The 17,702-nt window shown below is 40.0% G+C and overlaps 1 protein-coding gene across 6 annotated transcripts in view; it reads right to left on the reverse strand.

Annotated features, from left to right (window-relative positions):
• The window catches only part of LOC138824833 (transmembrane and coiled-coil domains protein 1), a 139,240-nt gene that overhangs the window by 106,002 nt on the left and 15,536 nt on the right, over positions 1–17,702 (reverse strand). For 4 of the 6 annotated variants that reach the window (XM_070019186.1, XM_070019182.1, XM_070019184.1 and 1 more), the window contains exon 2: positions 2,183–2,238. The gene's annotated coding sequence lies outside the window, so the exon portion shown is untranslated. Of the gene's footprint in view, positions 1–796; positions 852–2,182; positions 2,239–9,840; positions 9,996–17,702 lie in introns of those variants that run through there. The other 2 variants (XM_070019185.1, XM_070019187.1) reach the window with 2 other exon arrangements.

Raw genomic sequence — 17,702 nt, forward strand, 5'->3', positions numbered from 1 at the left:
CTTCCAACTTTCTCAACTCCAAAAAAATCTTTTGTTCTCAATGAGGCAAATGAAACACTTCACTGACTCACTGACACTCTTTGTGGTCCCTTTGAAACCTTGTCATCCCACTGTGGTTTCTTGGCCTTCCATGTATTCCACCACCACCACCACCCCCCCAGTCATCGGGCTTGAACTCTGGGCCTGGGCGCTGTCCCTCAGCCCTTCAGCTCAAGGCTAGTGCTCTACCACTTGAGCCACAGCACCATTTCCTCATACCTGTATTTTTGTCTGTTACCATCTCAAAGACACAGCAAAGAAAGAAATCTTTAACTCTTAATAGATTAACCACTGTCTTGACCTCTAGGTGCAGTTTCTGAGGTTCTTTATGGGCAAAAGTTTTTGCCTACAGTGAATGCATTTAATTACTCTCATCCTTCCTCATGAGTCTGTATGGCAGACTAGTAGTTACTGTGTTATTTCTTTTTTTTTTGGTCGGTCGTGGGGCTTGAACTCTGGGCCTGGGCGCTGTCCTTCAGCTCTTCAGCTCAAGGCGAGCGCTCTACCACTTGAGCTACAGCGCCACTTCCGGTTTTCTGGTGGTTTATTTGAGATAGGAGTCTCACGGCCTCGTCTCTCCTGCCCGGGCTGGCTTTGAACCGCGATCCTCAGATCTCAGCCTCCTGAGTAGCTAGGATTACAGGCGTGAGCCACCAGCGCCCGGCTTACTGTGTTATTTCTAATCTCCTCATGTAACAAGATAATACAGTAACAATATACAACAGCTGATGTCTTATTGCGCTGGACTACTACTTACAGTGAGAAGATGGAAGGATGTAAAACCAACAGGCTGACAGTGAAAGGTAGTTTCCATGTTCTTCATTTGCTAAATTAGATATTGCCAAATTATATTTTCTAAATTATATAAAATTGTATATATTAGCTAAACAGAATAACTAACTTGTTACTGCTGCAACTAAAATGTATGAAGTAAACTTATCCCAAAAAATTAAAACATACCATGAATAAAAGAATAGTGTTGATGTAGATAAGAAACTAAAGACCTACTTGAGTAATAAGAAAAAGTATTAGGAATTCCCTTCTCAGCATACCTTTCTTTGGGAACTGTTATAATCAATTTACTATCTGTTTGCTTCCTACTTTAAAAATGTTTACGATGGTACATCTTAATGATAAGTAACTGAGATATTTATACATCATTTATACTAGAAAATTTGAAATGGCTGGGTGCCAGTGGCTCATGACTGTAATCCTAGCCACTCCGAAGGCTGAGATTAGCTGTTATACATTGTTAATGGGTTATCTTGTTACACAGCCCTTTTTCCTCTGAGGAGATTAGAAATAACCCAGTAACTATTAGTCTGCCATACAGACTTATGAGGGTAATTAAATGCGTACACTGTGAGGAACACTTTTGCCCATAAGGAGCCTCAGAAAACTGCACTACAGGTCAAGACAATGGTTAATCTATAAAGTGTTAAGGATTTCCTTCTTGGCTGTGTCTTTGGGATGCTAACAAATAAAAAAACATGTATAATTAAGGGAGGGTAAGAAGCCACCGTATACACAATAAAATGTTAAGGTACATACAACAAAACATTTAAAAAATCTCCTCTAGTCTTGCATACTTTCTATTACTCATTTATATTTATACATCAATTACATATAAAAATTTATAAATGGCTAGGTGCCAGGGGCTCATACCTGTAATCCTAGCTACTCAGAAGGTTAGGACCTGAGTATTGTGGTTTGAAGCTAGCCTGCTGGACAATGCTGAGAAACTCTCATCTTCAATTAACCCACCAGCAAAAAGTATAGTGGAGGTGTGACTGCTCAAATAGTAGAGTACAAGCCTTGAGTGAAAAACTAAGCATGAGTATGAGGCCCTGAGTTTAAGCCCTACACTGGAATAGACACACCTAATACACCATAAGGCTACCGGAAACAAGCTGTTCTGAATTACTACCAGAAATAAGTGAAAAAAAAAATTTTTTTAATCTGACAAGTGTCCATGAGGGTGTCCTACAAAATAGTCACAAATTACTTACAAATCATCTTTGCCATTTTATTCCTTTAAGGCTTTTACTATGTTATGGTTTGTTGACAGATGTGATGACCAAAGCTATTTGATTTGGACATGAGCCAAGTTAATTTCACTGATTACAAAGAGTTGGATACTTGCCTTCATTGTTCTTCCTCAAACACTTCTAGGGTGCACAGGAATCCTTTCAGGAAAAACTGAAAAGCAAGCATTAAGAATTATAAAGTGAGAAACTTAAAGAGGGAATTATTCTACAGATATACAGAAAAAAACTGCAAGCATATAGAACAAAATATTAAAAATCCATATCTTCCACTAGTAGACAGGAGTAAGGCAATATTGCTACTACTTTTAGTATTAATTTATCAAAAATGTATTCAAGAAAAATTATAATCAAGGAAGAAGATTATGAGAGCTAGAGGTACAGCTCAGAGGCACTGAGACAGCCTTAACAAAGTCAAGGCACTGAGTTCAAGTCCCCAGTACCACAAATAAATAAATAAATAAACAAACAAACAAATAGATAAAAAAGGAAGGAGGGAGGGGGTAGAGAATACATTTGAAAAAATATTAAACAGCACTTTAAGAGAAAGTCACAATATCATTAGTTGTACTATGACAACCATGACAATATTCAGTATATTACTATCATATTGAATAAGGACCAGCCAGATATTCCACTAACCCTAGTCGTAAAGTAACATGAAATATAAAACTGCTGTTTTCTTTTCTTGTCTTTTTGTTTTGTTTGTTCATTTATATGTCTTTGGGAGTAGATGGGGTGGCACAGAAATGGATGGACAAAGGGCAAACAAATGCAGCAGTGGTACTCACTGGACATTATGTTGAAAATGAACTATATAACTTGTGGAGGGGGCATGGGAGGGAAAAACTGGGAGAAAGCCAGAGAAGGGGTAACACTGTCCAAAAAGAAAAGTACTCTTTACCTGACTTATGTAACCGTAACCCCTCTGTACATTACCATTATAATAACAATAAAAACAAGTATATGAAAACACTACAACCTCATAAATATTTTTCAAATTCTTCTAATGTATCTGCAATTTTTAATTCAAAGGCAATTCTAAAATACTATCAGCTATGATTGAGAATCCAAAATGTAGCAAAATTGAAATTTTCTTTTTTTTTTTTTTTTGTCAGTCATGGGGCTTGAACTCTGGGCCTGAGGGCTGTCCCTGGGCTCTGCAGCTCAAGGCTAGCGCTCTACCACTTGAGCTATAGTGCCACTTCTGGTGTTCTGGTGGTTTTTATTGGAGATAAGAGTTTCACAGAGTTTCCTGCCCAGGCTGGCTTTGAACCATGATCTTCAGATCTTAGCCTCCTGAGTAGCTAGGATTACAGGCGTGAGCCACCGGCGCCCTGCTCAAAATTGAAATTTTCTTGGAAAACTAGCTCTTATAAGCCATTACCAAAGAAACAATCTAATTAGACAGGTATTTTAGGAATATCTGTTATGTACACAGCATTGTATAGACCAAATGCAATCCTATCCCCTCCAGGAACTCACAATATAAGACACAAAACAAGGTTTACACACTTGAAAAATAAGGCAGTGCACAAGAACATAATTAAGTGCTAAGATTACAACAGTCACCAGAATTCATGATGATCAGTCAGGACTGAGTTTGAAGAAAAGCCTGACTATAGGAGAAGCTGGAGCTAAGTGCTAAAGAAAAAAATAGTAAACAGAAAGATGGGCCAAGACTTTCTGTCAGAATACAAAAAAATATGTCTGAGCGCCAGTAAGGAGACCACATTACCCTGCTGGTATACATTTTTGAGTAAAAGAAATAATCAAGGCTGGAAAGCTGAAGGAGTGATTCAAACGTTGAGATAATTAGTTATTAAGTACTTGATTGTGTCAGGCAATTAAGTGCACTAAGATGAGAGGAGAGTGAAGGGAGGGGGAACTGGAGGGGGGAGGGGCAGGGCTAGGGCAGCAGGGCAAGGGACAGGGACAGGGAGACGACGGAGTAGGGGGGTGGGGAGGAATATCAAGAAAACTAAATCCATACATAAATTAGTTTATTTATTCTGGAATTGGCTCGAGTGACTGGTAATTTACATTCTCCTGGGGGAAAAGCAACTACAGTAATACAGAGGAAAAACAATTTCAATACTCAACTAAATAAAAAAGAAAAACAGTATCAACAGAACAAGACACTTAAAAAGGAATGATGACAAATGCAAATCTAAACATACTAGGGCTAAGACAGGAAAATGTTTCAAATACAAAGTGATCATTTACAAAACTACTGAACCCTCAAGTTTCACAAATTTTAAAAAGGCTAAAATAACACAGAGGAACTCCTCTAACCACAACCTGGATCTTCAAGGTTCAGAGACAGAGAAAGGAAATAGGACTATTGTTCCTTTTTCTTTTTCCTATTCTATCCTGTCTGTGATTGTAGGCAAAACATGTTTAGATGGTTCTGGCTGTGTGTACATTGGTTTATTTATATGCTTCTGAGTAGTGATCTTGGGAATGAGGAATGTAAGTATTACTTGGAAAACTGTTGGACATAACTGCCCCTGGGAACTGTCTATTTTGGTGAGCAAATTGTTGGCAATGGTATTATACAATTCCAAGTTACAAAAACAGTAGTTATTATAATTAATGACAAAAAGACAAATGAATGAAAATGTTAAGGTCCTATTATAAATGGAAGCTACAGTATGTAAACTAACAATTTTACTCAAACATTTTTAGAGAAATAATCTGGCTCTTCAGATTCTAAAATGACAAATGTGTTAGGATTAAATATAGTGTGTGTGTGCGCATGCTTGCGTGCGTGCGTGCGTGCGTGTGGGGGGGGTGTGGGTGTGTACTGGGGCTTGAGCTCAGAGCCTCACAGTCTCATTTGGTTTTTTTGCTCAAAGCTGGCACTCTATCCCTCAAGCCACATTTTCACTTCCAGCTCTTTGCTGGTAATGGGATTTGATAATCTCTTCAGAATTTGTCTGTCCAGGCTGGCTTCAAATTAGGATCCTCAGACCACTGCCTCTTGAGTAGCTGGGATTACAGGCATGAACCACTGGCGCCCAGCAGGAGGAAAGTGTTCTCACACACCTATCTCATTTTTGTGTGTGTGCCATGTCTGGGGCTTGAACTCAGGCCCTGTGTCCTTGCTGGGCTTTTTTGCTCAAAGCCGGCACTCTATCACTTGAGCCACACCTCATTCTCTTCAAATAAGGTCAACAAGACTGCCAGAGCAAATAACCTCCTTTCTCCCCGTCCCCGCCCCCCCACTCACTGTTGCTGTGAAGGTACTCCAGGCCTCGTGAGCCTCACGTTCTCTGACAGCTCTGTCGCTCACTGGTGGCTGGCACTCTACCACTTGAACCATGTATGCCTCCATGCATGACACTTTACTTTAGACAGCTCGCTGGTAAAGTGGAAATGGAGTCTCTCTTGCAGACTTTTCTGCCAAGGTTGGCCCTGAAGGGCAGTCCTCCAGGTCTCAATGTCCTGAGCAGCTAAGACTATTGGCAGTGACCACTGGCATCTGGCTTTGTAATTTGTTTTAGATTTCACATATTGAGGCAAATCTTTAATAGTCTCTTGAAAAGAAATGCTGCCATTTTAAATGCATATACATTCAAAAACATTAAAATGCATGAAAGCAAACCTCTTAGAATTGAAAAGACGAATTATGAAATACCACTAATGTACCTATCCAACACTTAGCCACTATTTCAATTTTTTCTTTTGGTTTTTTTTTTCAATTTTTTCTAAAACAGAGTTGGACCAAAATATTATTCTTGGAACTATACTTATACCCAAATCTATCTTCTAGAATACCAAATATTTTTAAAAGCCTAACAATTTTTTCCTGAAGATGATTTCTGCAAAATGTTAAGAATGCAATGTGAATAGCTAGGATATGGAAACAACCCAGATGTCCCACCACAGATGAATGGATCCAAAAACTGTAGTATCTATACACAATGGAATATTATGCAGCCATTAGAAATGACAAAATAATGGCATTTGCAGGGAAATGGATGGAGCTAGAAGGAATCATGTTGAGCGAGGTAAGCCAAGAGCAAAGAGACAAACGGTACATGGTCTCCCTGATAAGTGGATGCTAAATCCAAAATGTTAGGTGATACGATAAAACTAACAGGACTCAAGAAACAAAGAACTCCTACTCATCTGGTTGAACCACTACTAAATATTCCCATACTGCTGATCACATGTATGGTGTATATGTGTACACCGTTATATGTTATAGACTGTGATAGACAATTTGCTCCAGGAAAGTTAGAATGAACTTGTGACTTTAAATGAGCATCATTATTCCACAATACTGTTAAATTCGGGAAATTATGTAATCACTTAATCACAATAAAAAAAAAAAAGAACCTCGGGGAAGGGAGGGAAGAAAGGGATGGTAGGGGGAAAACAATGGAGGGGGTAACAATGCTCAATAGGAAGTGTACTCATTACCTTACTCATGTAACTGTAACCCTCTGTATAGTATCTTTACAATAAAAAATAAAAAAAATAAAAAAAAGAATGCAATGTGAGAAATATAACCCTAAAAGCCCGAGCTTTACCCTACAGAAAAAGTTTGAAAGTCTTGCAGCAACAGCAGCACAGGAGTAAATTGCTAACCTCCATTTACTTCTTAGTACCTACCTCCTAGACTAAAGTATCCTACTCTAATAGGTTGGGGCACACACTAAGGAAAACTTAAGTATCTGGTTTTTTTAAGAGTTTATTAAGGAACTGCAGGCACCTGTGGAGGCAGTGTCAGCAGTATCCTGAGCCTCAGCTGGAATGCCACCACCACCACCACCCCCATCCCCATTCCAATCTCATTATCCAGGACACATCTATCTTAACTTCAGTGTGGAAAGTTCTTCCATTCGCACAGTTTCCTATTCAATCTAGTAACTGAAAAAGAAACCACCAACTAATCCTAATTATAAACAAATAATTTATAGGAAGCAGAAAAAACCTACAATGACATGAAAAAAATGAATCAATAGCTGAAAAGCTAATATGAAAAGTACACAGTCTTAGAGATCTCTTTATATCAGATGAGGATAGACTGAAGTCACACAGCAGCAAGTGGGAAAACAGGCATTAACCTCAGCTACTCTACCACACTTTTTTTGTATATGCTGAGGCTGGTTTCAAATCATACTCCTCCTGCCTCTGTCTTGCCAAGTAGATAGGATTATATGAATGCACCACTATGCCCAGTCTTGAATGAATCTTTAATTTTGAAATGGCCATGTCTGTCACCTCATTCTCCAAGAGGGGACAAGTTTTACAGCATCTCAGCAAACTACTGAACAGCTTTAAGAAATGGGAAAAATGAGAAGCTGGGAAGGTGGCTCAGTAGTAGAGCACTTGCCTTGCATGCATAGGCCCTGGGTTCGATTCCTCAGCACCACATAAGCAGAAAAAAAAAAAAAAAGCCAGAAGTGGTGCTGCGGCTCAAGTGGTAGAGCGCTAGCCTTGAGCTGAGGGATAGCGCCCAGGCCCTGAGTTCAGGCCCCACGACCTGACCCCCCCCCCCAAAAAAAAAAGAAATGGGAAAAATGAGAATCAGTAAAAGAATTACAGGACCTTAGTTAGGTTCATTTCTAATGTAATCTTCTTTCTACATTTACCTTTTCTCATAAAAAGAAAGTGCTACTGGGTGCCAGTGGCTCACACCTGTAAACCTAGCTACTCAGGAGGCTGAGATCTGAAGAGCATGGTTCAAACCCAGTCCCTGCACTAAAGTCCATGAGATTCTTACCTCCATTTAACCACCAGAAAACTGGAATTAGCTCTGTGGCTCAAGCGGTAGAGCACTTGCCTTGAGCTGAAGAGCTCAGGGACGGCGCCCAGGCCCAGAGAGTTCAAGACCCACAACCAAGAAGAAAAAAATATATATATTTTCAGACAGGTTAAATTTAAGATTTCTTCTAATAGTTTTAATGACTTTTTGCCATAAGTTACTGGCTATCTTATGAAGATGTTATACATGCTTAAATACATTCTATATGATTTTTCCACTGCTCTGTTATATTGCAAAATGTCAGAAGTCATAGTATATTAACAAATTGATTAAAAAATAATGCAAATAAATACAGCAAGAATCTGAAAAAGAACAATCATAAAATTTCCTATTAAATTTCTGATTCAGCTAAATATGCCTTGACCATGCCTATTATCCCAGCTACTCAGAAGGCACAGATTTTAAGTATTGCAACTTAAAGCCAGGCTAGGCAAAAAGAAATTATCCCATTTTACAAACTGGCATGGTGGTACACACAACAATAATCCCAACTACATGGGTAGCTGTAAGTGGAAGGATCACAGCTTGAGTCCAGCCAAACAAAAACACAAGTCCCTATTCAAAAGGTAACTAAGGTGTAAAAAAAGGACTGAGGACATAACTCAAGTGGTAGAGCACTTGCCTAGCAGGCATCACATACTTCCGAGTATCAGAGGGATGGGGAGGTTCTCACAGCCTCCTTTTCAAACAAAATCACCACAGGCTTAATAATGTGCATGCACCAGTTCTGAATGATGGCCAAGTCTGTCATCTCATTTTAGATAAAATAAGGTCAAACTATCAAAACACTGGAAGAAAAAATTACTTTTGCAAAGCAAGATCCACAATGAAAAAAATTTCTCACACAACAAAGGGAGTTTCACAAGGCAAAAGTTTTAGCAAAGATTTTAGTATAGCAGGATAAAATAAGCAATAGAAAAGAGGGTAAAGAAGAGTGGTTCTTGGGCTGGGAAGGTGGCTCAGTGGTAGAGCGCTTGCCTTGCATGCATGAGACCCTGGGTTCAATTCCTCAGCACCACATAAGCAGAAAAACCTGGAATTGGTGCTGTGGCTCAAGTGGTAGAGCGCTAGTCTACAGCTGAAGAGCTGAGGGACAGCGCCCAGGCCCAGAGTTTAGGCCCCACAACAAAAAGAAAGAAAGGAAGGAAGGAAAGAAGGAAGGAAGGAAGGAACAAGAGAGAGAGAGAGAAAGAGAGAAAGAGAAAGAGAAGAAAAGGAAAGAAAGAAAGAAGAAAAGAAAGAAAGAGAAAAGTGGCTCTTGCTTTGCAGTGCAGCTCAAAAATGGCAGTCTTTTCACAGGTTTTATGTTCTCTGAGCAGGGAAAATACAAGTGATTATGTCTAATCATTAAACAAAGCTCTGGGTGGCCCGTTTACTATTCTAAAATATGAAGATGTGATGTAGACCTACCCAAGACACAGTGTAATTTTTCAAATCCTTCTACTCTGCTTTTGCTCCTTTTTTTTTTTTTTTTTTTTTTGGTCTGGTCGTGGGGCCTGAACTCTGGGCCTGGGCGCTGTCCCTCAGCTCTTCAGCTCAAGGCTAGCCACAGCACCACTTCTGGCTTTTTTCTTTTTACTTATGTGGTGCTGATGAATCAAACCCAGGGCCTCATGTATGCAAGGCAAGCTCCCTACCACTGAGCCACCTTCCCAGCCCTTGCTTCTTTTTTTTTTTTTTTTTTAACTATTTTTTTTGTCTTTTCTTTTTTGGTACTGGGGATCGAACCCAGGACGTTGCACTTGCTAGGCAAGCGCTTTGCCACTGAGCTACATCCCAGCCCCAGCCCTTGCTTCTTATTCTCATTTCAAACCAGTCTAAAAGCAACCAGCAATAACCACACCATAGTCTGAATGATATACTTTCTTGAAGTTTCCTCTGCCAAATTAATCAGTTGTTTACTTGCAAATTCAGCCTCACTTCAAGTCAAAGGACATAAAATTTAGACAAATTCTTTGACAGAATATTAACATGAATTACCGCTACTCCAATTTCCAATGGTCTTCATTTCCACAAAAAACGTCATGAGCATAATTTGTACTGTCTGCGTTCCTATCATCATTCTGGTCTTGTGAGCAGAATCACCTGCTTTCAGCATCCAGAGCTTAGTCTAGCTGTTTCTCCATACTCTTCCAAATTCCTCCCACACACCAGTTCCAAAGGCTAAAGAACCCCATTATGAGGTAGTCACAGTAACAACCCCACCCGTCTGGTACCAACTTTTTGTATTAAAAACAAAGTGAAAATTGATTTTTCTCATTTTCAGAGGTTTCAGTCCATAACAGTAAGGAGAATATGGCAAAGAAGTTCAACTCCTGGCAGACAGAAAACAGAGAGCAGAGAATAGTCCAAAAACAGTTATAATCCCCAAAGCATATTCCCAATGACCTACTTACTACCTGCAGGTAGGCCCCATCGCTTAAACTTCTCCGCACATACCCAGACTGCTTTTAAGATAGGGTCGTACTTTTTTATATGTGCTGATGCTGGTTTCAAATCATACTCCTCCTGCCTCTGCCTTCCCAAGTAGATAGGATTATATGAATGTACCACCATGCCCAGTCTTGAATGAATCTTTAACTTTGAAATGGCCATGTCTGTCATCTCATTTTAGACTAAAATAAAGTCAAACTATCAAAACTGGATAGTAAAAACAAAAACAAAAAAAACTGGAAGGTAAAATTACTTTTGCAAAGTGAAAAAAAAATCAAGATCTTATTTCAGATTATAAATCTGATCATTGCCAGGTGCCAGTGGCTCACACCTGTAGTCCTAACTACTCAAAAGGCTGAGACCTGAGGATCACAGTTCTAAGCCAACCCAGGCAGGAAAGTCCATAGGACTCTTTATCTCCAATTAACTACCAGAAACTGGAAGTGGAGCTGTGGCTCAAAGTGGAAGAGTGCTAGCCTTAAGTGAAAAAGCTCAGGGACAGCACCTAGGCCCTGAGATCTGACAATCTTCAAGATAAACTAAGCATAACATACTGAGAACAAGGGAGAAATGCATGAAAAATCTGAAAGGGTTGTTCAACATGCCAGATGTTTCCAAAGGTACTTTAAAACAATTAAAAATAAAATATCTTTTCCTGGACCTCAACAGTACTACACATCCCACCATTTAGAGGCACAGAAGAGTGCAAAAACTGTTCCGTCATTCTGTGAAACTCCCACTCACCTCTTTGGAGATGCCTCTTAGGTAGGTGCTAAGAAATTTGCTTCTATGATAAATACCTGCCCAGCCCAGGCTGGTGTCAGAAAATCTAAATTAATAGTCTCAGAGTAGAGAAAAAAACATGTAACTAACTGAAGCAACAATGGTGAGCTGTTTCACAACACTTCCAAGTTCAACCTATCTTCAAGAGGCTGACTTCAAGGCCATAGTGGAATTAGATTTAAAAGTAAGTCTAACAAAGAACTAAATCACCGAGCAACAGTTAGAAAGGATTCTGGTGATTTTAAAGATGAGACTCTGGTTAGGTCATACAGATAGCTGGTAGCATAATAAAGGCTAGAACAGACACTTCTAACTCCTCAAAGAGCCAGATAATGAGTTGCTGTTATATGCCAAGAACCCTGTCAGGTACTAGAGATTAGAGAGAGCCATGCTTGTTCTTATATACTTCCTGTTGTTCAAAAACAATTTAAAATATCTCCAGGCATGGTGGCACATGCCTGCAATCCAGCTACTTGGAAGACAAGAGATCAGGAAGATCATGGTTCAATACCAGTAAAAGCAAAAAATTAGCAAGACCCCACCTCAACAAATAAGCTGGGCATAATGGTTCACATTTGTAATCCCGGCCTATGCAGAAAGCATAGGTAGGAAGATCACAGTCCAGGCCCAGCCCAGGCAAAACATGAGATCCTATCTGAAAAAAGAAAGCAAAAAGTACTGAGGGTGTGGGTCTGGTGGCTGAGTACCTGCCAAGCAAGGCCTTGAATCAACCCCCATAGGGCAAAAAAAAAAGGGGGGGGGCAGAGTGAGTTCAAATGTCAAGAATCACATTCTAAGGGAATGTGGATAATGCCATACCTCTTAATGAGCAAATTTAATTGAGGAGATGCACCAGCAATAAAGACTTTAGAATTTCAAAGTCTGCCCTTCCTCTGGTTATTACAATTCACATGCTGAGGCTCACTACTAGAGGTCCAGACCAGCCAAAGGCATTTCTACCCACATTTCATGGCCCAATCGTTCAAGAAAAATGAGCTTCGTATCTGTTGGGGGAAAAAAGTATTTGTCACATCACACTGCAAAATTAGCTCTGTCACAAGATTATAGAGTACAGCCATTTGTGGATAAACATCTAAGGAAAAAGGAAACAGTACAGGAATTTGACAACCACTCCTTTGGAATATAACATTAGGCTGTTTCAATGACACCTCTCATCTAAAGATCTCAAAACAAACGTTATGTACATTATCAAGAATTAAAGGCCAATACCATGGCCAAAGAAAGAAACAAATCAGTGACCTAAAAGAATTCAATACTGGCCGGGCGCTGGTGGCTCACACCTGTAATCCTAGCTACTCAGGAGGCTGAGATATGAGGATCATGGTTCAAAGCCAGCCTGGGCAGGAAAGTCCTTGAGACTCTTACCTCCAATAATCCACTAGAAAACCAGAAGTGGTGCTATGGCTCAAGCAGTTAGAGTCCTCACCTTGAACGGAAGAGCTGAGGGACAGCGCCCAAGCCCAGAGTTCAAGCCCCACGACCATCAAAAAAAAAAAAAAAAAAAATTCAATACTGATGTTCTGACACTTAGCTTCTACCCTAAAAATAAGATCTAGTTTTTTAATACTGGTATAATGTGATAAGAAATTTGGATTTGTGGGGCTGGGAAGGTGGCTCAGTGGTAGAGCGCCTGCCTTGCATGCCTGAGGCTCTGGGTTTGATTCCTCAGCACCACATAAGCAAAAAGAAAAAAGCCGGAAGTGGCGCTGTGGCTCAAGTGGTAGAGCGCTAGCCTTGAGCTGAAGAGCTGAGGGACAGCGCCCAGGCCCAGAGTTCAGGCCCCACGACCGGACCAAAAAAAAAAAAAAAAAAAAATTGGATATGTTTTCTTTCCCCAATTATGGTTCAGAGTTCCTAAAACCATTGGCACTTCCTCAGTGACAGGACCATCTTTTTGCTTTTCATCGCAAGTCTATGCGCACTATACCTGTGTTTATTCTAGGTAAGGCAGCTCTGGGTGGACCTCCAAGAGCTGCAGAGTGGGGATGGCCACCGAGACACACTGCCCTGCTGCAATGGAGAGGAAGGGAGTGTGGGCTAGTGAATACAGAGGTGGCTGGAAGGGGAACAGAATGTCTGCACCAATCCCCCATGTGCCTCATCTTCTCGCTTCCATTTGCCTGTTCCTGGGTTGTATCCTTTACAATAAACCAGAAAGTGTAAACAAAGTATTTTCTAGAGTTCTGTGAATCCTTCTAGCTAGTCAATGAACAGAAGGGGGGTCCTGGAACCTCAAGCTGTAGCCAAGTTGGACAGATGTGTTGATGACCAGGAACTTGTTAAAATTATTCAAGAGAGAGCAGTCTTATGGGGTTGAGCCCCTACAGTGTAAGAATTAAATGTTATCTCTGTGTGTGTGTCTGTGTGCGCACATGCGTGCATATGCCAGTACTGAGGCTTGAACTCAGAGCCTCTTACATTCCTTGCTCACCTCTGGTGCTCTACCACTGACTCATGCCTCTATTTCTGGGTTTTTGCTGGTTAACTGGAGATAAGAGTCTTGTGGATTTGTCTGTCTGGGCTGGCTCCAAACTACAGTCCTCAGATTTTAGCTTCCAGAGTAGCTAGGATCATAGGTGTGAGTCACCAGTGCCTAGTTGAATAGAATCTTGAGATACTCAGTTTATATTAACTGGTAAGCTGAGTATGGTGTGGATATAGAAAAATAAACAAACTATTACATAAATAGTCATTCCTAGTCTATAGTTATAAAGCTCGCAGTTAAAGTTACACTTGCATTTATTGGCAGACAGCTTGCCTTATTGCACATGTATAAGTAATAATCCCAAAAATGTAATCAGTGCCATGAGAACAGTTGCTGCTTTTAAAAAGATTGATAATCTTTTTTTTTTTTTTTTTGTCAGTCATGGGGCTTGAATTCTGGGCTTGGTGTCTGTCCCTGAGCTCTTCAGCTCAGGGCAAGCACTCTACTGCTTGAACCACAGCACCACTTCTGGTTTTCTGAATGGTTTATTGGAGATAAAAGTCTCACAGACTTTCCTGCCGGGGCTGGCTTTGAACCGTGATCCTCAGATCTCAGTCTCCTGAGTAGCTAACATCACAGGCATGAGCCACCAGCGCCCGGCAAGATTGATAATCTTATGCAATACATGTGCTATGCATTAAGGTTAGCATAAATTATGTGCAGTGTACAAAACTCAGAGGATTGTGCCGAACAACAGAATAAAAAATTAAGCCTCGGGCTGGGAAGGTGGCTCAGTGGTAGAGCACTTGCCTTGCATTCATGAGGCCCTAGGTTCGATTCCTCAGCACCACATAAGCAAAAAGAAAAAAGCCGGAAGTGGCACTGTGGCTCAAGTGGTAGAGCGCTAGCCTTGAGCTAAAGAGCTGAGGGACAGCACCCAGGCCCAGAGTTCAGGCCCCACGACCGGACCCCCCCCCCAAAAAAAAAATTAAGCCTCATAATTATCTCACCACACATCAAGTAGCAGAGTTAGGAAGTAAGCCTACTTTTAAGATAGTCTCCACCACCTTCTATGTTACGGCAACTTTCATTCCCTATATCAAAAGTATACAGTGTCCCTGAAAATAACATGTCTGAAACCATGTCCTACGGGTGGGGGAATTATATAAATACAATGAGAGTATTCTAGTCTATGTCTCTCTCTGAGCTACCTTTTTCAGTACTAAACTTTCTTGCTGATAGGCAACACTCATTTTTAGTTCCTTAATAAATTAAAGTCAACAAGATTTTTCCTTAGTTTCTTATCATTACCAATATTAACACTGAGAGGCCACTAGAGATCAGAAAAATCTTAGGAGCTGGAAAGGACAAGAGAAATCATGTAGGCCAACTACAGAAACAAAATACAATGGCAAGATAACCACCAGCATACACCTGGTATCTCTAATGTAACTTAAGTCAACTGTATAGTTGAACAACTCTTACTGTGAAAAAGTCCATTCCCACAGTAGGATATCCATCTCTTGCTTAGAATAACTCTTTAAATATACTTTATATTGCTAGGTTTCTATGTATTATGTGGTGAAATATCAATTCTTAATTTTTTCTTCAATAGATATAGTGTCTCCTATTCTGCTCTCATTCATTGACAATTTAAATTATCACTGTCCAATTAAAATGTGAAATCTGTAAATGCATACAATATTCCGGGATTATTGACAGTACAGCAACTAAGGAATATCCACAGTTTAATCTACGACTGTTTATCTATAAATGTTCAATAAGCCAGGCACGGGAGGCTCATGCCTATAATCCTAGCTACTCAGGAGGCTGAGATCTGAAGATCATATCAAAGCCAGCCCGGGCAGGAAAGTGTGAGACTATCACCAATTAACCACCAGAAAACTGGAAGTGGCGCTACGGCTCAAGTGGTAGAGCACTCGCCTTGAGCTGAAGAGCTCAGGGACAGGGTCCAGGCCCAGAGTTCAAGTCTCATGACCAACAAGAAAAAAAAAAAGTTCAACAAAATAGCCTTTTTAACAGCTGTATCATGTCATTTGCAAGAAAATGGATGCAGCTAGATGATTTCATACCAAGCAAAACCAAGCTCAAAAAAAAAAATGTTTTGGGCTAGGAAGGTGGCTTAGTGGTAGAGTGCTTGCCTTGCATGCAGGAGGCCCTGGGTTCAATTCCTCAGTGCCTCATAAGCAGAAAAAGCTGGAAGTGGCTCTGTGGCTCAAGTGGTAGAGTGCTAGCCTTGAGCTGAAGAGCTGAGGGCTAGCACCCAGGCCCAGAGTTCAGGCCCATGACCAACAACAACAAAAAAAAATCCTGTTTTCACTCATATGTGGAAGCTAGACCTAAAAGACACACGTATTTAAGGACATGTACATAAGCATGTATGCATATATATATCCATATATATAATGGTATGTTTAATATAGACAATGAATGAAGCTAACAGACTGCTCTGAAGGGGAGGGGAGAATGAAAAACAAAGTTGAATAATTATAAGTATATATGAGGGCAGCATAGAGAAATCCAACAGAAGGTAATGATCAATAGGGGATGGGAGAGGAGAAAAAGACTTTGTCGGTAGAGACTAGTAGGAGGGAACTGTGCTGGTGGGGAGGATAAGGAAGGTGAATACTGTCAAAATTCATTACTTCCAAGTATGAAACTGAAACAAGGAAATCTGTTGAGGATGATATTTTGTTGGGGGAGGAGGTGTGGAGTATGATAGAAGAGGCACAATAGAAGGGAAAATAGTATAAATGTCTAGAGACAGATCAAAATACATGTCCCCCCTGGACATGTAATATAAGACAACAAAAAATTCAAGTAAACAACAACAAAATCCACTTATCTGAAACATCCAAATATATACATCAAGATCTTTCCCTCCTAAATTCCAGACATGAACCCAAATGCTTATTCAACATCTTAGTCCAATAAGCATCTCTAACTTATGGCCCAAACTGAGCTCCTGTTATCCCCTTTAAATTCCTCTTTCAGACTTTCTCATCTCAATAAATAGCAACCGTATCTTCCAATAACTTAGTACAAAAAAACAGTCAATCTAAATTATGCTTTCCTGCACAGCACAAACACAATCTATCAGTAAAATCTGTTGACTTTACTTGCGAAACATTATCCATTGGTAAAGAGAGAGATAGGTGGTGACTGATCAAGATTGTACTACATACATAAATGGATATATGAAAATGAAACACCCTTGAACCACTAATTAATAAAAGAAAAAGGATGAAGATAACACAAAACTATGCCAAGTCTGTAGACATCACATCGGGAATAGTACAAACTATTAAAGGAGTTTTCTTACAATATTCCAACACTAACCTCTGAATCTAGAAAGAAAGTGACATGGCAATTTCATCACAGTTGTTATCATAAATAAAAGTGCCAATCCATAATTCATGTAAAGTGATGCTCTGGGGCTGGGAAGGTGGCTCAGTGGTAGCGCACTTGCCTTGCATGCATGAGGCCTTGGGTTCGATTCCTCAGCACCACATAAGCAAAAAGAAAAACAAGCCGGAAGTGGCGCTGTGGCTCAAGTGGTAGAGCGCTAGCCTTGAGCTGAAGAGCTGAGGGACAGCGCCCAGGCCCAGAGTTCAGGCCCCATTACCGGACCAAAACAACAACAACAAAAAATAGTGATGCTCTATGTTGGAATAACTCTATATGCTGGCTAAATCCAACTCCATTGAACTGAATCACTAATTGACCACAGTGGATGAAAGCAATGGCTTTACAGAATTTACATAAAGCAAATCACAAAAAATTACATATTTTATTATTGAGTGTTTTAGACACATTCATTATTTCAGTTAACTATTCATCAAAGACACCTTTGAATATATAATTATTATTTAGGAAGCCTGAGCTGAAATATGTAGACTTTTTTGAAAATTATAAAACTGAATCTAGTTCTGGTCAAAAAGGCAAACATCACATTGTCACTCATTTGTAGAAATAGACCTAGAAAGCTGATGATGATGCTAATAATAGTAATGGGACACAAATGTAAAAGGGGGACTTGTCTAGGTTTCAAGGGGAGGAGGAAAGGGTAAGGAGTTAATGAGGGATAGAGGACATAGCATAATGAAACTTCAAACACTGTAAAGCAAGGAGGAGCAAGAGGAACAACATACAGTATAGG

Source organism: Dipodomys merriami, unplaced genomic scaffold (genome assembly GCF_024711535.1).
Source record: "Dipodomys merriami isolate MVZ:Mamm:240054 unplaced genomic scaffold, mDipMer1.0.p SCAF_13, whole genome shotgun sequence".
Taxonomy (NCBI): domain Eukaryota; kingdom Metazoa; phylum Chordata; class Mammalia; order Rodentia; family Heteromyidae; genus Dipodomys; species Dipodomys merriami.